Source organism: Ambystoma mexicanum, chromosome 3p (assembly GCF_040938575.1).
Source record: "Ambystoma mexicanum isolate Mex_15411 chromosome 3p, UKY_AmexF1_1, whole genome shotgun sequence".
Taxonomy (NCBI): Eukaryota; Metazoa; Chordata; class Amphibia; order Caudata; family Ambystomatidae; genus Ambystoma; species Ambystoma mexicanum.
The window spans coordinates 203,524,708-203,546,840 of NC_090925.1; the positions used below are offsets into that span (position 1 = coordinate 203,524,708).

Genomic DNA, 22,133 nt, shown 5'->3' on the forward strand with positions numbered 1-22,133 from the left:
GGGATGATATCGTCCTAATGGACTATACACCAGCCAGCCTCCAGCTCCAATTGAACGGGCTTAATCATTATTTGAAAGAAAACTCATTACAAGTAAACACCACAAAATCTTACATAATGGTAAGCTCTACCAAAAAGAAGAACAGGAAATATAACTGGGAACTGAATAATTCTCCAATTAAACAAGTCGACTCAATCAGGTACCCTGGATATGATATATCGGTATAAAAAAGAGAGTGAAACTGATGAGTTCGAATTGATAATAAGATCACCTCTTGCCTATTGTTGCTGAAAAGGGTCAAAAGTAAACTATGCACATACTCGATGATGCCTTTATTCGAGTTCTACAAAGTGAAAATTTCACCTATAGTGCTGTCCTGGTGCGAGATTATGAACATTTCAAACAGAAAGTTCTTCGATGTACTTGAAGGTAAAATCTTAAAACAAGTACTTAGACTCCCAGTCTCGGTACCAATAAGTGCAATAAGATTCGAATTGGGTCTCACATCTTGGTGGGCCCAGTACATTACTCGAAGCCTCTCTGTGATTCACAATCTAGAAAAGTCAGATCAAAACCCTTTAGGGCTTCACTTAAACATCCTAATAAAGCAGAACACCAACCCTTACTTAAGGAAATTGAACAATAGATGTGACAACTTCATTAAAATTATTGATCTGGGCGGCTCTGAGTCTGAAATAGCTGTGAAAAATAAAATAAAAAGGTGGGACAGGTCGTTGGATTTGTCCGATATTTCCCACCGAAAACTCTATAAGGCAAAGGAACTAATGTACATACCGCTCCCCCATTTAAGACCTTATCTAGCAGAATTCCCCAGTTCCCACTATCATGAACGGTGCCTGAAATTCAAGCTAAATTCCCTACCAACATTGGAGGTGGTGGGTCCAAAGCTGGGTGTAAGAAAGTGCAGAATTTGTGACTCCAACAGGTCTGAGTCATGATTCCATCTGGTAATGGAGTGCCCTGCATTCTTGAGTCACAGGATATGTCATTTCTAATGGTTTATTCATTCATCATCCACAGTTTTGACGAACGATTTATGGTACCGATTAATGACATCTTCCCAACTATCACTGTTGATAGCCTTAATTAAGGGGCAATTTGGAATTTTTGCAGCAATGAACAAGGTATCTTAGGCTTAGCAATTGTAATGTAATGGCTTTGCTTACTTGACAGATAACAATGAATGCATATTAATTATTTTCTGTAAGTCTTTGAAACATGTAATTCTAATTTAGTGATTTAAGGTTATTAGATGTTTTAGTTTCCTAATGTCGATTTAGAATTGAGAACAGTCAAATCTGAGTGTAAAATGTCGATTTTGTTGTGTAAATGTACAATTTGTATAAAAAACACAATAAAAAATTTAATTTAATGTGTTAAAAGGTTACCTGTTTGGGTTTCAGTGCTTGATAAATACATGGTTCATATATGATGTGATGAAAATATCACATTCTTCCAAAAATAAACTTTTTTGTGTGTTAAATATGAACATCTAAAAATAATGTAGATCATTTGAACAGTTTTGTTTGCCTATTGCATTTCTTAACACTGTAACGTTATGAGCATCTCCTCCAAAACAATTGTCTCTTACATGAGCCATTATTTGTAAATGTAACAGAAAAGAGCACTGGGAACATCTCGGTACCGCTCTGAACTTGACCAAATAGAAATGCCTCGTTAAGCAGCCAATTTTTCAGGAATGCAATGGGGCAGTGCTCATGTGCCCCACATGAGGTATTAGGGAGTTATTTGGTGGAATCACGCAATATTGGCGCTTTGTACCAGGTTTGTGAATTATTGTTTTTATTCATGTAAAATGCGTGATCATAGTTATCAAATAAGGAGAACTCTTGCTCTGGTGTTAAGCCATTGGTCTTTATTGTGTTGCTATTGGTGCTTATGCGTGTTTCGACCACACAAGGGTCTTTATCAAGGCTATGACATGCATAGATCATAAAACAGTTGTCGCACATTGATTCAGTGTCGTGTTGTATAAAATAGCATGAAGGCCACATTTGTGCAAAGGGAGGTGTGCAGTGCGTAGTGATGGGGTTGCTGACATGTGCATGGGTGTTATATAAACATGAATTCAGATCAATCAATATACAGATTGGAACTTAAAGTAATTACAGAATTGGTGAAATAATTTATAGGTTTTTGATTTGTCATAAGAATTGAAATAAAAGCTTTACATGTTTTCAGAAACGCCCACATATTTACTGTACATAATGTTGCACCAAGGACAGAAAGGAAAGAACAGAAGATATGTGGTGATTAGTATCACTTTGAGATTTTCTCCTGATAATCATGGTAATTAAGTAGTAAGAACTAAGCTTGCCATGTTTGGTTAGTCTGAGGGGTTGGAATGGTGTAGCTGGTTGCCTAGACATTTTCTTAGTATTTAGCACTGAGTAGTGCTTCTGTGGAGAGAGGGAGAATGGGGTTGGGAATGTGTTGAGAGCCATACCTATGGTTTACTGGTTCTAGCTTGAAGCTGAACATTTTAGATTATCATTGCGTCCAGGTTCAAAAGTGGTGATCGTGGTGGTGGTGGTGGTGGATGCAGTGGGTGGGTGCCTAAGGGTGTGTGTACCTGCGTGGGTACCAATCCAGATGGGATTCCAATTAACTGCTGACTGAGACTCTGCATCCGTCTATTGGTCTCAAGGAACAGTTGGTCTGGCGGTTGGAATGCCGGATCATTGAGATCATATAGTAGTCATTAAGAGCAGTGTGCTACCTGAAGGTTATGCCAAGATGGGTGAGTGGCGGGGGTTCCTAGGGCGTGGTCAGGGTGGGTGCCATGACTCATGAATCCTAGGGCTTACATTGGGTTGGAGTTACACGTAGCGCGACCCTGCGGTGCAGTGCCTTGATGTGCTATTACAGTTTCTGTATGGCCAGGAATACAATCGCATGGATGCAGTATATATTCATGAGGAAAACTTGGTTCCTATTTGGACGTAGGAAACAGCCAATTGATTAAGCTTAAAGGTCATCAGTGCGTGATCAGTCATGTGATGTAGACTTGTTATGGTCCGCGTCACTGATAAGGGATATTGGTGCTTTGTGCGTCGCATGAAAATACAAAAGTGAGCGAGCCATTTATGCAGGTTTAATTGTGGTTGTGACTCATCCCTCCCAGTGCAGTATTGCTTACCTTCGTTGCATGGCTGTTGGCAAGCGGGCACTTTCGGTACAGTAGTACCGGATTTTCTGCTCGGGTGGCAGCTGTTGTAAAGAATCATATGTGTATATCATAGTTACAAACAGACGTCCGCAGCATTACACGGTTTGCACAAATAATGTGATAGGGCGGATTAGCCGATGCTTCCATCAAGCATAGATACGGTGCGGAGAATACTCCGTATTGTGTTTTCCAAGACCTAAATTCTTACCTTATAAGGCACAATGCCTCTGTTGTACGCGACTCCTCGGACGATGGTCATTCCAATCCCAACGAGGAGAATTTCCGGTACACATATACTAGAGCCATGCTCATTGGCTCCATACAGAAGACTGAATGGTTGGACCAAAGTGCTGAGGGCACTAATTGGCCAAGCACCTCACATGGAAGTATGGAACAGGGTCCGGTTGCTACTGGTAACCCTGGTGTGGTTCACTTGTAAGCATGTACGAGCGCTCAATGTTGCGAATGCTTGGTTTGAATTGAGCCTGTTGTGTAAATGTGAACCATTCAGTAAGGTGTTATTGATGGTGGTCAGTCAAAATCTCGAAAACAAAATCTCGAATGACAAAAAGCCCGAAACAAAAATCTCGAAAAAAAAAAAAAATATCGAATTTTTTATTTATTTATTTATATATGTTTTTGGGGTCAGGTAAGTAAAAAAAAGGGGTAAAATAAAAAAAAATGAAAAAAAGGGGGGTTGGGGGGAACCCCCCCATTTTGGAAAAAAACACATTGAAAAAAAAATTCGATATTTTTTTTTTTCGGCCTTTTGTATTCGAGATTTTTGTTTTCGAGATTTTTTGATTCGGTATTATCACTATGAACCGTTATATCATTGTTATAGACACACTCTTGGTCCTCAGAAGGACTGAATCACTGCTTGTGTGTTAAGTGAAGTGACCCAGTGCCCGATGGCTATCTCAAAGATTAGGGTACACAAGCCTGATGATCGAGCATGCTATTGTTAAGGCAACCCAGGTTGAAGCCCGTGTTTTACGGTAACACAGAAATTATGTGTTGGAATTTATTGAAACTGTTAGGGGTAAAGGGGTAATGTTGTAATGGTGAGGTCCCTTAAAGTTGCACTATTGCAATGTCATGAAGAGAAAGCAATGGGAAATAGGTCATACTGCCTATGGTCTTATATATCTAGGTGTACACTTAACCCCACAGAGGTGAGCAAAGGTTAAGGTATGGGCTATGGAGCAGGCATATGGATTCCATACATACTGCCTGTGGTGGCTCATATATTTAATGTGCACCTTACCATACTGGAGGGCGAGGAGGGGTTAGAGTAAAGGCTGCTGCTCAAGGTCTCGAGTAGATTAGTTATTGTATATGTTGGTATAAAGCATACCAACTACCGAATTACACGGTTGTAGCCAGAGGATAGAGGGCTGGAAGCCAATATCTTCTGATAGTTACTATGTACCACAACCATCCTGTTTGGAAAGGTGTATGTTAGCGGAAAAAGAAAGACATTAAACTCATGTTCTGTATTTAGATCATTTTCCACATTCCTGGTTTTGCATATGAGTCGTGCCTCCTGCTGGCGCAATTTGAGTTCTCGGTTACCGCCTCGAGAGTCACATTTTACAATTTCAAGTCCCACTAATTTGATGTCCTCCTTGTTGTCCATTTGGTGCGCTTCCTGCCAATGGATAGACTGTGGGTACCGGGCGTTAGCTGTTTTGAGCAAATTAATATGTTCCCGTATTCTTGTCCTTAATTCTCAAATAGTACTGCCAATGTACTTCCGATCTCACACACAAATGATCACATAGATAACACATTTAGTTCTACAGTTAATGAATTGCGTGTTTGTTTGATATTGTGACTAGTGTTAGTTCCGAATTGGACTTTTTCTGTGGTAAGTGCGTGAGGGCACATGGAGCACGTCCCACATTTATATATTTGTAAACGCACTGCTTAAAAAAAGAAAAGCCACTGCAAACGGGTTTCGAGAGAGCCACAGGAGGTTGGGAGGCGACACTGTGGCCTCACGCGAGCTTCGTACATGGAAGCTGCACCGCCGTTGAGGTAGACACTGGTTCCTTGCGGTGCCCCTCTGACAGTGGGGCCCTGTGCTACCGCACACACTGCCCATGCCTGGGCCGGCTCTAGCAGTAGAGGTGAAGGTTAGGAACTGGTGGGGTGAGATTGCTGTCAAAGAGTACCCCAATGTTGCAGTCTTTGGAGATAGACTAAGAAATCAGGGGGAAAGGAGGGGCTGGAGCGCATGAGCATGGAGGGAAGGACATTAATTCTGTTTTAGGAGAGTTCAGCATAAGACGTCAGAGCGCCATCCTCTGGTGGCGAGGCAAAAGCCATGTAGAGATGCAAGCTGAGGGGACAGGGGTAACAGAAGGATAGGGGAAGAAGGCACATATGTGGAAGGACAATTTCAAGGAATACAGATTAAAAAGCAGTAGGCCAAGAACTGAGGCTCAGGGGCTCCCACTGGAAGGTGGGTGGGGTTCCCGCAGATAGAGAATGCATGACCAGCCAGAGTCTTGGAATCCAAGGTAAGAGAGGGCTAGGAGGAGGGAAGGTGGTCTGCATATAAAAAGGCTGGTCAAGAAGGGTGAGGCTGGCAGAGTATTTAGAGGGGTCAAAAAGAATGAACAGGCCAGGGGAGGGGAGTGAGCAGGGGCTACAAAGCGAAATGTGTGTCAGAGAAATGTCTGTGGAATGGCTCCCGCAGAATCGAGATTGGAGGGAGTTAAAAGGATTGATGATTTGAAGGTTGCTAGGGATCCAGCCTGGGAGTTGAGTGTTTTTTTTTAGGGCGAGGAGTACTGTTGTCCCTGGGTCAGTTGGTCCCGGATTATTGTGTCAGGATTGTCCCACGCACCCGGCACAGCTAGCCGACGTAACCTTCCCTAGAAAGGGTCCAAAGTCTCATCATCCTTTTGGCGAATGAAGCGCATGACAAAACGTCCGTAGTCAATGTTCGCAAGTGGCAGCGTTTGCTGTATCATAAGAGTTGTTGGGGGGTTGAAGAGACTGAAAAACGTCATGCACCGCAGGCCCAGCAGAATACAGCAGTGTTGCCAATTTTCTGTCATTGTTGGTCTCCATGGTCGCCTTGAAATACATATCCAGCCTGTCAATACACATTTTCCAATTGGGCCCCAGGCTGGATGGGGCACCCGAGATGTCAAATTCAGGCATCGGTAGCAGAGCTCCAGGTGGCCTCATTCCAGGCAGCAGGGCCTGGGGAGCCTGCACAGAGGCCACTGGAGGTACTGCTTGGTTGTTGTTATTGCTCATTATAACCGCACCCAGACGATGAAAGTGCCTACATCCGTGAGACAGTGATAAGTGACGCACACTGGATGATACTGGACTCCTGTTATCACCTGATGACTCCTTCTACCACCATTCAAACAGCAGGCCAGTGCATTGCCCCATGCACCCCAGAAAATGTCCAAAATTAAAACATTCAGGGGCATCTAGCATGCACCACAGTCCACAGTGGGCAGGATTGGCAGATGTTGCTGCTAAGGGACTACCAAACCACTCCAGTGGCTCCAAAAATTGAGCTGGGTGGGCCGAGGGGAACACACAAAAGAAAACTGCAGGCCTCCCCTAGCTCCTCACCTCAAACTCAACGAAACCTTGCAGAAAATGACTTCACAGGCACAGTACATGCATTATCAGCTGTTCCGCTGATGGGATTTCCAAAAATCAGGCTAGGTGGCGCACAGGCACTCTAGTAAAGAGCCGCGACCATCCCAAGCCTATTATACAAAATGGCAGCCAAACTGCGTGGGTCCTCTCCTCTCTGCGGTATTCAAGACAGTGAAAATTCAATCAATTAAGAAAAAAAATACACCGTCATCACCGCCGTGCCCGGGTGAACAATCAGATGCTCGTTGCCGCTGTTGTAACTCTCCGGTTCCGTCCGGAGTGCCTGTGAGCCCCCTCCCACCTACAGAGACGCACGCACACAGAAGTAGTTGGTTCGGGCTACTCGGTCGCTCTACAGCGGCCGGGAACGCACCCTTTATTTATACTACACGCGGCGGAGTGCAACGTCACTCTGCCACATGCGTGTGCCCCAAAGGGGCAGCACCACACCCGGTTCGAGGGTGAAGAGAGGGGGCAGGTTGGGGCAGGGAGAGTTGCCAGGGCTTTCATTCTTTGATGAGGGGAGTGGAGTAGTTTAGTTAGGGGCTATGGCTCTGTATTTCGGGGTTTCATAGAGCGCGCGAGCTTCGCGAGACAAGGAACCAGGTGGTTCTCTGTGTTGCTGAACGTAGCAGACGCATTGCTTCCCGTGCCATGGCGCACGCGCCCATGCAGACCGGCCGCCTCTCATTAATGAGCAGGGATTGTGGCCACGCTGGTCGGGATTTAGGTCACATGACACAAGGTCAAGAATCCGGGGGTAAGGGGGGGTGTAAGGGTGCATAGATGGACAGGTGAGCCTGTCATCACACGCACAAACGTCCGCAAACGCCGGTCTCTCCTCTGCGGCAGCCTGTGCTGTGCTCCCGCGCGCTGATGCACATATGTTTTCTGTCCCCGGCAGATGGCGTCTGTCAGTGCGTGAGTGTGGTGGGCAGCGCCCTCTGCTGGAGAAGAGGGGGGAGCTGTTATAACTTGCGCCTCATAATTCGTGTATTGTTTTGTGTCGCCTTTATTTCTCGTGTGCATCAGCCGTGCATTGTGTGTCAGTCTTGCCTACATTCAGCCCCTGCCTTCTCGTGCCGTGTTGGGGTCCCCCCGCGCCTCGTGTTCTTCACAGCGTGAATGTACCTCGCCGGCCCCCGTGTCCTACCTAGCGGCGTAATTCGTCGCCTCAATGTTCATAACTCATCTCTCCCTCGCCTTTTCTCTTTTCGTTCACTGCTTTCTCCTGCCGCTATTTCTATTTTCTCCTTAGTTGTTCTTGCTTTGACTTTCCGCACTGCACATCATTTCGTTCCTGCCTCCCTCTTTCCTTGGCTCGTGTTTCAATCCTGTCCATCTCACCTGTCAACCCTTCCTTTTAATGTGCCTCTTTCATCCCCCACTCCTCCTCCTCCCCCCCCCCATGATTTTGCGGCAGTGTCTCTCTGTCTCGCTCTCAAGCGGTGACTCAGCCCTCCCCTCCCCCTCTCCCGGGTCACATGTTGCCGGCTGAGCCCACCCCCTGCTCCCCATCCCGCCACCTCTCTCTGGAGCCTTCCTGGTGCCCTCGCTCTCCGTCTGGTGCCCACCTCTTCATCTGCAGAGGTAAGGCTGCGCCCTGATAGATGCTACCGGCCATGATTCGTGTACATATAGAGGTACATTTTGCGGTATAATTGAGTGCCTGGCTCGCCCTGTCCCATTGCGTTGTGCAGCCCCCCAGGCCCTCCGCCGCCAGCCTGCATTGCACCTCCCCATCACTGCGCATCGGGAGGCAGGGAACCCTCATTTCAGGACTTAAGCCTTCTCTGCCCTCGCCCCGCATCAGGACCAAGGGCAGGGAGCCCAGCCCCCTGCAGGGCTTCCTAGCAAGACACCAGCGTCCCCTGACCCCTAGCGGGATCCTGCCGCCCAACCAAGGGCAGCGAGCCCAGCCCCCTGCAGGGCTTCCTAGCAAGACACCAGCGCCCCCTGACCCCTAGCGGGATGCTGCCGCCCAACCAAGGGCAGCGAGTCCTTCTCTGCGGGGGGGCGGGGGGGAGGCGTGGCACCTGCTCCTCGCTTTACATGATATTTCTCCACTGGGGGGTGGGGTGCGGGGGTGTTAATTGTAGGGCAGCCACATTCCCGGCCAGTGCAAACTGCAGAGATCTGCCCTTGTCTACAATTCACAGGGGCAGCCCTCAGAAAAATAGGTCAGTGTTTTAATGCACGCGCGGGGCTGTGTTGCAGACGCCTGCTTTTAATCCGGAGGCTGAAGGTCTCAATTCCAATAGGACATCTCGGCAGGTTAATGCACCCGCTGCGGCGCACTGTGTGACGAGGGAACGCGGCTGTCTGGGAGACTTGGGGAGAGAAGTGAAGGAACAGAACGATGGAGACTAGGGGGGAGGGAGATGAGAAAGAGTAACGAGCACGGTAAGGAGGGGAGAGGGCGAGAGATAGACATGTGGACGGTAGAGAAGGGAGAAGAGAAAGAGCGCGAGTAAGTGGGTTTGGAAAAAGGGGCGAGGAAAGAAGAAAGAATGAGGAAGGGATGGGGAGTGTTTGGAGAGAAAGGAGGTAGGGGGCGATTGAGGGACATTGAGGAGCGTGAGGGAGAGATATGGAAAGGGATGCGAAATTAGGTGAATGAGGCAGGGGGACAGGAGTGAGTGACAGATGGGCAGAGATAGAGGGGGGGCGTAGGCAGTGGGTGAAGAGAGCATCGAGGGATATTGGGGCAGGGTAGGGAGGTGGGGAAGGGCACGATGTAAGAGGTAGAGTAAAAGAGCAAGTGACGCAGGCATTGGGGAGGGGGGTGGATGCGTGAAGTGGGCCCTCATGGTGCAAAGCCTCACCCAGACATATTTACACACAGACACACAAGCCCCGAGAAAAAGTGGTATACAACAGAAAAATAGCCAGAAAGGGGTTTGCCAACCTCCTTTGGGCTAACTGCACAAAAAATCCCAGACTTGCTTGAAGTGGAAAAGGTCGCTTTAATGTGACAGGCCACAGTTTACAAACACACGCTAACATGGCTCCCGTGCCTTATAGACTACAGATCCAGGAGCAATCCCCAAACACTTAATTCACCACTTCCTGCCCCTTATTCCCTCCCCTCCCAAATTCCTCTGAACCTTCATTCCTGCTTTCTCCCCCGTCTCCCCACGACCACACCCCTCCTTCTTCAATACCTCTTCCCCCTTTGCACCCCTGCAGGCTACCCTGTTAGTGCAAACAGCGCCACCCCCTCCTTTACCGTGCTACTACCCCTTTTTGCTTCCCTCAACAATCCTCCAAAGAGCCATGACCCCGGCACCAGAACCCCCCTGCAAGGTGTTCTTTCTGCCCTCCGCACTCCCTTCTGCCTCCTCCCATTTATGATGGCTTCCACCGCTAACCTCGTGTCCAAAAAATAGTACTGGTTCCCCATAAATAACAAATGATCCATCCTCCTGAAACACTTCAAAAGCCTCATATTTGACCTCTGTGCGTGAGTGTCTGCGCACCCCAGGACCTGCACAAACGGACAGCTCCCTGTCAATCTTCTTCCTCATCCGTTCCACCACCCATTCCTTCACAGCTCCCCTCCATACCCTCCTTGGCATGAACTCGGTCCATTCCAAAGCCGTACAACGTCCTTTCATCGCGGGACATTTTTGACTGTGAATTTTTTTTCTGAAAAAACCCATCGAATTATTTTTTTGGGGGTTACAAAATTATATATATGTGATGTGGGTGTTTGGGAATAGATAAAAACTGAAAGGAAATGGGGGTTGGGGGAGGGGACCACCCAAAAATAATGTAAAAATAATTCAATGGGTTTTTCCGTAAAAAAACTTGCAGTAAAAACCCCGCGAAAAAACATCCCGCGATGAAATGACATGGAACCACCAAAAGAAAGCCCGGCCAAATCTCCCTAAACCAACTAAAGTCCCTCTTCACCTTCTTTAAGAACGCCACACCTGTCACCTTAACCAAATCGTTCTCCCCAGCGTGTAACATCAGAGCCGCCGGCACCCCATGAAGCTCTCTCATACCCGCCGACATAGGCAAAAGTTGGTCCCACCTAAGCCCTCCCACCCCAGACCATCTCAACAAAGCCAAATCATAACGACACCCTAACTGGGTACCAAAAAGCCCTTTCGCTTGAGCTTTTCCTGCCCATTTCACTATGGAGTGTCCGCATATCCATATCCGAGGCAATTGACCACCCCTCCAAGTTGAATCTGAAAAAGAAAAAGACAATGAGCCTCCCTCTTGATAATTCCTCCGCCAAATCTCTGATGCACCCTTTATACTTAGCCGATCTCCAGCACCCCAGGCTCTTCACCTTCTCCTCAGACAAACCCATCCTGCTCCCTTCGGATGCCGCCCCATCCTAAAAGAATGAGTTCCAAAATCCTCCAACTTCTCAACCACTGTCAACAGGGCCCTCCTCACTACCCCCAAAACCTGAGCAGCCGTCACCCCTTCCCCGTTCTCATGCTGAAAAACCGGACCATCCCCTTCCCCTACATCTCTCCCACCATAGTAATCCGCTCTCACCGGACACAATTCCCTACAACCCCTGTCCAAATGCACCCAGAACCCCCTGTCCAACTGATCCATCTTTGATTTACACATTTTGATAACCACACTGTCTTCCGACAGACAGACATCCCTCCACATCAGTCCTCCCTCTCCGCGCCCCTTTAGTACCAACTCCCAAAAGTGCCCCCAAAAACAACCCCATAAAACATGTTGGAAACATGTCACCTTCCCACGGTGATCAGCATATGCCTTCAGGAACCTGGAAGCCCACTGACACTGGTCTCCTGCCGTCCTTCACCTTCCACTTTTCCCTCACCCATCTTTCCAACATCCTATGTGCCATTTACTGCACCTCCTCCCCTGCTGTCCTGGAAGCCCCAGAACCACTTTCCATAAAAAGCAGGGCTCGCCAGCTTCCCAGCTATCGTCACGCTGGACCAACCCCTACCCACACAGTTCAATATAAAGTCGATCACATCCCCCCTCCTTCTCTCTTCTGCATCATTCATCCCCTTCCAACTGCGCCATCCTCCACCCCCAGAAACTTAAACCATGCTCTCCTGTATGCAGCCGGCGATGATGGGGCCAGTGAACCCTCTTCTAAATGCAGGGCTCTCAATCTCCTAGCCACCACAGCTCCTCCAGGATCCAGTGCCCCTCCACCTCTGCTTCCATGGCCAGCCCATGGAATCACTTCCACTGAAGACTTGATATTGCATCAGCGATGCCTTTACCCTTCCCTGGCACGTGTATCGCCATAAGTACCACATTCCATTTCAGGCCCCTCGGCAGGAATTCCCTCATTAGCCTGGACACCCCTGGTCCCTGGTGGATTGTTTATTCACAATGTTAACCACTGCCTCGTTATCCACATTAAAATTCACTTTGTTATTCCATATCTCTCCGCCCCATTAGTCCAACACCACCAGCAGCGGGAAAAAGTCCAGGAGAAATATACCCCTCACCCCTCTTCCACTGCTCAGGCCACCTTTCCACGCACCATCTTCCCTTCCAGTACACACCAAATCCTCCAGCGCCTGACACATCCGAGAAAACCTGCACCTCCCAAGCCACTGGGTTCCCTTGTAGCCACATAGACACACCATTAAATTCCTCCAAAAATCTCAGCCACACCCTACAATCCTCCCCGACAGCCCCTGAAACTCTCACTCTGTGATGTGGGTGCCTCGCCCTAGCCATAGAATGGGCCATATTTCTACAAAAAGTGTGACCCAGAGCCACAACATGACACACAAAATTGAAATTCCCTACCAGTCTCTGCATGTCTACCAGTGTTATATTATGCATCGCTACCACCCTCTCCAACAACTGTACCAGCTTGCTCACCTTGTTTTTTGACACGCATGAGGACATAGTCGCGGAATCCAGTTAAATTCCCAGAAAAATCAGAACCACTGCCAGCCCCGCAGTCTTATCCTCTGCCAATGGCACTCACAATTTATGCATCAACGACTGAAAAACCTCCAGCATCCGCTGGCACGCCTCCTCACCTGCCCCACTGATGAACAGGAAATCATCCAAATAATGCAAAACTTTCCCAAAACCAGAATTGTAATTGAAAACCCACTGCAGAAAGGAGCAAAGGCCTTCAAACAATTCACATGACACTGCACACCCCACCGGCAATGCTTTGTCCATGTAAAATTGACCCTCAAACTACATCCCCAGCAACCAAAAATCCTCTGGATGCACCGGCAACAAACAAAAAGTCGACTTGATGTCACACTTGGCCATAAAAGCACCACACCCTTTCTTCCTCACCAAACCCATCGCCTGATCCACACTTGCACAGGACACCCCGCAAACCTCCGGGCAAATGAAATCATTCACAGACATGCCCTCTGGCCATGTCACATGTTGAGTCAACCTAAACTCACCGGTTGGCACAACCACTAAGGGGGACACCACCAGATCACCTGCCAAATCCAGAAATGGCCCAACCACCCTTCCCCCAACCACCTCCTTCTGCACCTTCACCTTTACCACCTCCGGATTCTCCCGTGCCAATTTTAGGTTTTCTGGCCACTGCCGCATCCTCGGGCCCCAGTACCCCAACTTAAAACCCTCCCAAAAACCCACACCCAAAATCCTGGCCCCTTCCCAATCCGGGTAAAAACAGAGCCATTCCACCCCCACCTTAACTGCAGTATAGGCCTTTCCCCACAACCCCTCGCCCCGCCCCCCGGCCCATCCCGCTCTCCTGTACAAAACATTGCATGACAGGATGCCATCCTGCGAATCTGCTTCACTCATGTCTGAATTTGCACACCGGCCTGGAGCAACACTCTTTATTAAAGGCCCAGCATGCTGCTGACAGCTGTCCCCTGCCTCCTCCCAATGCCCTATCGAGGACGGGATGACAAAGAAAGGACCGGTAAGGCACAGGTAAACCACTTTCAGTATGACGTGTTGGGGCTGGGCACGTGGGTGCCATACACCACAAACACAGGTCCATATCAATCTACCCCCCACAGCGCCTGCTTGTCCTCACCCATTCTTGCCCTGAACTCCTCATCGTACCTCACCCAAGAAAAAACTCTGAAACTTGTAAACGCTTTCCTAATCACATCCATATACTTAAATAAAGCTACACACCTCTCGGGGTACTTTTCACAGTAGACGCTAGCGTATATTATAAATGCTGATGTCCAATTTCCGATCGTAACCGGCACCCACGGCCTTGCCGCCAGCTTCCGTTCCTCTTCCTTCAACCCTTCTTTAGTTCTCACTTCCCTGTGTAACAGCTTGAACACGTCTACAAACAAACCAGCCCAAATATTCTCTTTTGTAGTCACCATCAAATGCATGCCCAGCGGCTTCATAATACCCATATGGAGTAGGTTCTTAGCCTTCTCTGTGCTCTCTCCCGTGCCTTCAGTAGACACTTCTGCCACCCCACGCGCCACAGAATCCAAAACCTTATCCGTCTGTACTTCGACCACGGCTACACCTCTCCCTTCCGCCTTCACCAAGGCACTTGCCGTCACACCCTCATCTTTCCCCCAACCCAGATGCGCCAACTCCCCCTTTTTGTGCTCCCCAGCTAGCCCTCAACATGAGCCATGCCACAGACCATTCCCTGCCCTGCTCACCTCTTGCCGCGTCCTCCTGGCCTCCACACCACTACTCCTCATTGTTTTCCTCATCGGGCTCCTACTGCAGGGACAAAAAACAACAGCAGTGTTCAGCCCATCTTCCCCGCATTCTCCCCACCCTCCCCATACCCCCAGCCGGCTGATATATATATATATATATATATATATATATATATATCTCCCTGCTTACTCTCGCTACTCAGCTTCTTCTTTTATTTTTTGTTAAATCCCTCCGTGCCATCCCAGAGACCCCCTGGGGAGCAACTCCCAACTACCCAGTACCACACCTGGACCTGGCACTGAACTGCAGGAGCAAGGTAGGGCCTTGTAACGTAGTTTCCCTTAAATATATATCTATTTTGTATACTGCTTGACTTTTATCCGTTTTATATAATAATATATATTTTTTTAAACCCCCAACCCTCCCAAACGACCCACTGCCGTAGCGACTTATGATCCGGCACGCCACCAAAGGCAGTGAGGGCCGCTCACTGCACTGCACCGTGGTGGGGCACAGTACGCACCGCAATCTGCAGTCCACAGCGGAGCTGCAGGCAGGCTCCTTGCCCCACCCCTCCCCTCCTGCCCGAAACGAGGACCGACAAGCATTCGGCCACAGCCCTGCAGTGCCGATCCCCCGAATCCTGACTCACACCCCTGACACAGACCGGGAACAGAGGGCGATTGCTCCCGGCACACTCCCCACCCCACAGAATCACCTGACCTCTCTGAGGGCCCTCAAACTCACAGGCTGAGATGGCAGTGGGAATGAGCCCGGAGGCTGCCGCTGCAGGAGGCCGGGTTATCAGGGCCATTCATTTCTGGTGCCTCGCTGCACTCTGCGGGGACGGCTTGAGGGGAGAGAGCGTGCATACCCGGGCCTCTCCCCGCCTGCACGAGGCGTCTCCCTTAGTCTACTGCGCGCAATGCTCAGAACAAGTGCCAGGCCGAGCTCAGCCAAGGCGCCCCGCTTAACACTTTCCGCTTCCATCACTGCATCTTTAAGGGCTGTGTAGAATCCCCCAAAGTGTGCATTGGGCACCGGAAGGACTATTCACCCCAGAAAGTATGACAAGTGCCCGCAGATGAGCAGTCAGTGGGCCGGGTGGCACCGAAGGAAGAAAGTCTGCACTTCACATATTCACCCTAACCCAACACCCTCACTCCTAACAGTTCCCTATCCACCCTTCACCCCTGAGGGATCACCCTTCTCATTTAACTGCTAACCCTTCACCCTTCATCCCTCCTAGCCCCTCACATCAGCCGAACCCTTTTACCCTTATCCCTTCACCCCCTTCTACTGTACGTCTTCACCCATAACCATTAACCCCCACTGCTAAGCTTCCATAGTAAACCTGGGCCATCACACTTTGAACTCTCAATTCCTAGCCCATCACCTCTAACCTGCACTCCCATCCCATCACCTTTAACCTAACAGTGCTAACAGACGCTTGTGACCTTCACCACCACAGCTGGCTGCTGGCCAGTCACTCCTTAATAATAACCATTCACCCATCCCTGCTAAACATGCCCCTACCCTCTAAAGTCTTCACCCCATCCACACTGTTAAACCGCCACCCTAACTCCTAACGTTTTAACTCAACCCTTCATCCCTGCACCTTACTCCTTAACATCTCCTTGTATTCTATAAAAGCAAGCACTGACCAAGCCAACACTTTTTGCTTTTGGCTAAGCATGGAATAGTCATTTGGCAGGCACTGCCATAACAGCACTTCCAATGCATATACTCTCAGTGCCTGGCAAATGCATATGTAATACCAGAACTTTAATATATGTAATTCCTATGCACAAGCCATTACTGACTTTAAGTGGATTTCACTCTTAAGGAACAGATACACATCAGGTGGCTGAAGGCACAATTGGCTCAGACATTTATATTACACAAGCAGCACATTTAAAACGGCAATTAAGCAATTAACTCTCAGCAGATGGTTTTAAAATAATGCTAGCAGGCCAAAGTTTGATGTTACTGCTTGATAAAGCTACTTAAAAGATATCTCAGGAAGCTGTGTTTTGGTTGGGGAGGGGCAGGTAGGGGGTGGGAAAGGCCATAGGTACTCAATGGATGAGTAAATACCCAAACAACACCTAAAGGCTATATGTCCCAATCACAGATGTCTTCTACCTCTTAGCTGTATTCCAATGAAAATAGTAGTCGAGGAAACTGGTATTTGAGGAAAAACACTCAATTAATGTGGTACATAAGCAAAAATAACACAAGTAACTGACTTGCCTATCACAAAAAAAGGCTTGTAGCAGGTTACATGAGCTGCAGGGAAGTCCCAGATGCAGAAATGCAATCGTTTTCTGGTGGGGTTTGATGTTTTTATCTTGTTGTGTGACATTCCCCTTGTAAACTATTTCAATTTCATATAGCGTGCAGCAGGACTGCAGGCACTCCCACAACTAAACAAGGAAGTAGAGAAAGCCTGCTGCGTGTGAAGGGCGTCTGCTGATTACTGTTTTTGCTGCTGGCTATTTTGCTATGAGCTACTTCGAGCATACTGCGAGGACACCGTGAGGATCACCTTGCTGGCTTGCTGATTCGCTCCTGCAACCTTAAATACCAGTCTCCGCCCACTTCAGGGAGCGGAAGACAAAAACAATGCAGACGCGCTCTTGCGGCGTTAAGCCTGCTGCATGTGAAGGTTGTCTGCTGATCACTGTTTTTGCTGGTGGCTACTTTGCTATGAGCTACGTCAAGCATACTGCGAGGACACCACAAGGATCCCCTTGCTGGCTGGCTGATTCGCTCCTACCCTTAAGGACCAGTCTCTGCCCACTTCAGGAAGCGGAAGACAAAAACAACGCAGACTCGCCCTTGCGGCGTTAAGCCCGCTGCGTGTGAATGGTATCTGCTGATCACTGTTTTTGCTGCTGGCTACTTTGCTACGAGCTACGTCGAGCATACTGCGAGGACACCGTGAGGATCACCTTGCTGGCTTGCTGATTCGCTCCTGCAACCTTAAATACCAGTCTCCGCCCACTTCAGGGAGCGGAAGACAAAAACAATGCAGACGCGCCCTTGCGGCGTTAAGCCTGCTGCATGTGAAGGCTGTCTGCTGATCACTGTTTTTGCTGGTGGCTACTTTGCTATGAGCTACGTCTAGCATACTGCAAGGACACCACAAGGATCCCCTTGCTGGCTGGCTGATTCGCTCCTACCCTTAAGGACCAGTCTCTGCCCACTTCAGGAAGCGGAAGACAAAAACAACGCAGACTCGCCCTTGCGGCGTTAAGCCCGCTGCGTGTGAATGGTATCTGCTGATCACTGTTTTTGCTGCTGGCTACTTTGCTACGAGCTACGTCGAGCATACTGCGAGGACAACGTGAGGATCCCCTTGCTGACTGGCTAATTCGCTCCTGTATCCTTAAGGACCAGTCTCCGCCCACTTCGGGAAGCAGAAGACAAAAACAACGCAGACTCGCCCTTGCAGCGTTAAGCCCGCTGCATGTGAAGGGCATCTGCTGATCACTGTTTTTGCTGTTTTGCTGTTTTTTCTGGTGATTCCAGGAGTTGAGTTCAGTTGACTGCCGCTTGCAGATTGACATCGGATTTAATATGGAGGAAGGTCGCCTCCTAAGAAGTTCGAGGAGGCGGCGTGACGAACCAACCTCTGACTTGGACTCAGACCATCCCAGCTTAATCACAACGCCTGAAGGTAAGCCTCCACCAGGAGGTTCTTCGAACTCAAAAACATTTGTTGCCCCCCCTTGTACTCCCATTCCCACCCTAACTCTGATAGCCTCACACAAGGGTCTGAGTGCGTTGAAACTGACACATCAGTAGCAAACACCGAATATAACCCCCATGCGACAGGCAACGCGGCGGCTCCTCAGTCCGCTTACCGCCGGTCAGAATTGCATGACGAAGTGGCGACGAGGAGAGAGCTAATTGAGGAGGTGGGTGGGGGACATACAGGAAAAACGCTACCCTCACCTAACAAAAAGCAGGGGAGGATTGTGAAGCCCATAGCCATAGAACATAGGGACCCAACTATACCTGACATAGAGATTCGGAAGGACTTACCTATAGCTAGCACACATGGGGAACCGTTAACACCGTACTTCGATTGTGAGACCCTGGATTTCCAAACTACAAAGAGTGTCACAGCAGAAATACACCACGTACCGTGCAAATTGGCTGCGGACACTTTTTTGGCTAGCACCCACCTGTGCCTAAGGGAAGACATTGCCCATGACTGTATCCTTCCCTTGAATGGACTTTTGCCTGACACTGGCTCTCAATGTTCTGATCATAAAGAACAATTATTGAATATATCTCTTTACGAAGAAACTCCACGTACGGGAACAACAAGAGAGTTGGAGGAAAACGACAAATTGAACAGTGCCACAACCTTTAAAGGAATGATAAAACCCAGTGTGGGACGCAAAGTAAACCCAAGAGGGAAAAGTAACAAAACGATTTTGAAAGCCCAGAAAACGACTAGAACAAAATCTAAGACACTCACAACTAACAGATACAAATTGAAAGAGCGACCGAATGGACAAAGAGTTTTAATTACTCAGTCAAAATCTCAAGAAAGAAGAAAAGAAATGATGCAAAGGAAAGTAACCCCTCCTGTTACTTGCCCCAGGAAGGAGTCTACAACGCCAGACAAATCTGGAACTTATAGGAAGATCATCCCTAAAAGAACCTTGTTATCAGGTAACCTGGCAAACTTTTTCTTCAGACACAAGTTACTAATTCAAGAGCCGTCAGAAACCGAACCTCTGGTGGCACTCAAAGTCTCAGACGCCGAGTTGCCGGAAATGGCAACAGATGACGTGGCTAGAGAAGACTCTCATCAACCTCCCCTTACTGGGCGAAAAGAGAATCTAGAGACACCGAAAACAACTAATCAAGCCACCAGATCGGTTGACCATCAACCATTGGTGAAAACCAAAAGCCAACCTTCACTGGTTTGGGACCCGCAGATGACAGAAGAAGGGGCGTTCACACCAAGTTCAAACATTGCCCCATTCACAACCTTGCCAGACTGCAACAAAACCAGAAAAAAGATGCAAGAGGTGTTCGAAGGTGATATCAGTCATGCTCAGGTTGTGAGTCCAGACAACCTCAGAAGGAACCCACGCCTTAGAAACACCCCTCAAGACAAACCAGCCATGGTGAATGGGAGACTGGGTTCTGGTGAACCTAACACAGGAGAGGACCACGTAAAGCCATACGTAACTACTCCTGTGGTTGTAATTAACAGACTTTACTCTGGAACACCACTACAAAACAAAGGTAGAACCATTCCCTTTGAACCACACGAAAGTCACACCTCCCAAGTATCTCCCATAAGAGAAACTCTGTGAGAAACCTAACCAATGGTGTAATGGACACGAGGACCCAAATCAGTTATGATTACCAAAACAAAACAACTACTCCTCTGACTAATTTACCCTCTATTAGAATCATGGGATCTTACCTCTAGGAGGTTAAGTGATCAAGTGTCAGGTGAAAATACAAGAAAGTCAGACCTGCTGTGTTATGTCAACAGTGACCATAGTCTTAGCACCATTCGCTAAGCTGTACAAGTCAATTCATGAGACCCTAAGAGACCAAACCTCAATCATTGCAACTATGAACAGTAAACTTCAATTCTTGGAAGGTTTTGTGACAGCTATGGAACTCAAAGGGAAACACTATGACTACCCAAAAAAGAAGCAAGTTCGCAAACAATTTTAATTTTTTTTATTTTTATTTTTATTTTATTTTTGGTAGTAAAAATTAATTTACACCTTTACAAAAATGTTTTCAAATGCATAAAATACATAATTAGAATATATATGTAAAAGTCTCGTTGATCCTTGAATGATTCGCAGTTTTAAAACCATGTCATAACGTAAAACACCTATTACAAATCTTACCACAATTCATCACATGATACAAAAGCAAACAAAACTTAAGTCACTTCTTAACTCCATTCGCTAAATTCGTACAAGCAAGCAAACACATTAAAAGAGCAGGTCATATGAGCCACGCATAGAGATGAACGTAGAGATGTCGCATCGTTACAAGTTCGTTCATATTAGGAGAATACAGAAAAAAGAAGATGGGATTCACAATGTTACAAACCCTTCATCCAGTCTAATATTCAAACTACTATTAAGTAACTGCAATTCTTTTTCCATTATGTTCACCAATCTCACTGTTGCCAAAATAATCGCTTTATGCTGCCCCCACATACAACGCAACCAAACTAGATTACGCTCATAACAAGATTTGGACCCCAAATCGTCTCCTAAACAGATGAGTCTTTGTGATTCAAAATACGAACAATACATAAATAGATGTTCTAGCGTTTCAGACTCATTTACTAAAGCACAAAACCTACAATGGTCCCATAACCTGAGCTCTTTATAACCAGACCAGTTCCTAATACGAGAGCTTGTGTGGATCATATCCATAAAACAAACCAGGAGGATTTTGTGGCCTTACTCGACCACTTCAAACTCAAAAAATCAAATGGGAAAATCCCATATCAAGTGTCGCGGCCGTGCTACAACGAGATGCTAGTTGAAAAATGCAAAATTGTCAGATGTCTTAAAAAAGCTGCAGCCAAGTCCAACCACGTAAACTAAAAACTGAAGCTAAGAATGCTACCCAAGAGTACAGAAACTGGGTAGCTGGACGTAAAAGAACTGTCCTTCGGAACGATGCAGAGAATATGCTCAAAGCTCTGACCAAGAAAAACTGAAGAGACTTCTGGCAGCTAATAAAAGAAGATCATTCAACCATCCACAACACTCAACAGAACTACGTTAGTGAGTCACAGTGGGACCAACACTTTTTGACTCTATTTAAAGATGGAGGAACACCTTTAACTCCAGTGATAGCGTTTAATTCTGAATATTGGGACCTGGGTATAATTCTAGAAGAGATCCAACTGAAAATGTAAAAGCTTACTACATCTAGAGCACCAGGGCCTGAAGGCCTAAGTAACGCAATGCTAAAAGAAAATTCTGAAGAATGGGCGACCTTTATAAATGTCGTCTTTGACAAAATCTGCAGAACGCAGCAAATCCTCTGTTCGTGAAAGACAGTCACGATCGTGCCCATCTTTAAAAAGGGGAAAAAAGACGAACCTCAAAACTATCACCCAATTGCGATACTGGACGTAATAGGCAAAATCTTTGGATCCTTCTTACTCGCCAAACTAACCGGCTGGATTACTATCAATGGCTGGTTCGATCCCTTTCAAACAGGCTTCATACGGAACATTGCCACATCGTGCTACTCAACATCTTAAAAGGCCAGAGCCATCAGGCGAATTCTAGAATATACATCATCTCTGTAGATTTAACACAAGCCTTTGACAGGGTAAATAAGCAAAGACTCTGGCAAAAACTTCAGAAGCGAAAGTGCCCGCAAGAAATGTTGCAACTACATTCTGACACCTTGATCAGAGTTCATCTAAACAGAGGAGGCCTTCTAAGTATGCCAATCCCAACTTGGAGAGGGGTCAAGCAGGGCTGTCCCCTTGCCCCTGCCATCTACAATTTCTATATTGCTAACCTTCCCGACTTTGAACCATCAATTCGGTCCTTTCCACCTAAGCTGGGAAAAACTAAACTAAGAAGACTCCTCTACGCAGATGACTTGATCATGATTGATCAAACAGTAGTAGGCCTCCAAAGAC

The 22,133-nt window shown here is 47.5% G+C and overlaps 1 protein-coding gene across 1 annotated transcript in view; it reads left to right on the forward strand.

Annotated features, from left to right (window-relative positions):
* The first annotated feature begins 8,301 nt into the window (after positions 1-8,301).
* ENO2 (enolase 2) overlaps positions 8,302-22,133 on the forward strand; it is a 120,986-nt gene continuing 107,154 nt past the window's right edge. Inside the window, exon 1 of the mRNA XM_069650646.1 lies at positions 8,302-8,434. The gene's annotated coding sequence lies outside the window, so the exon portion shown is untranslated. The remainder of the gene's footprint in view (positions 8,435-22,133) is intronic.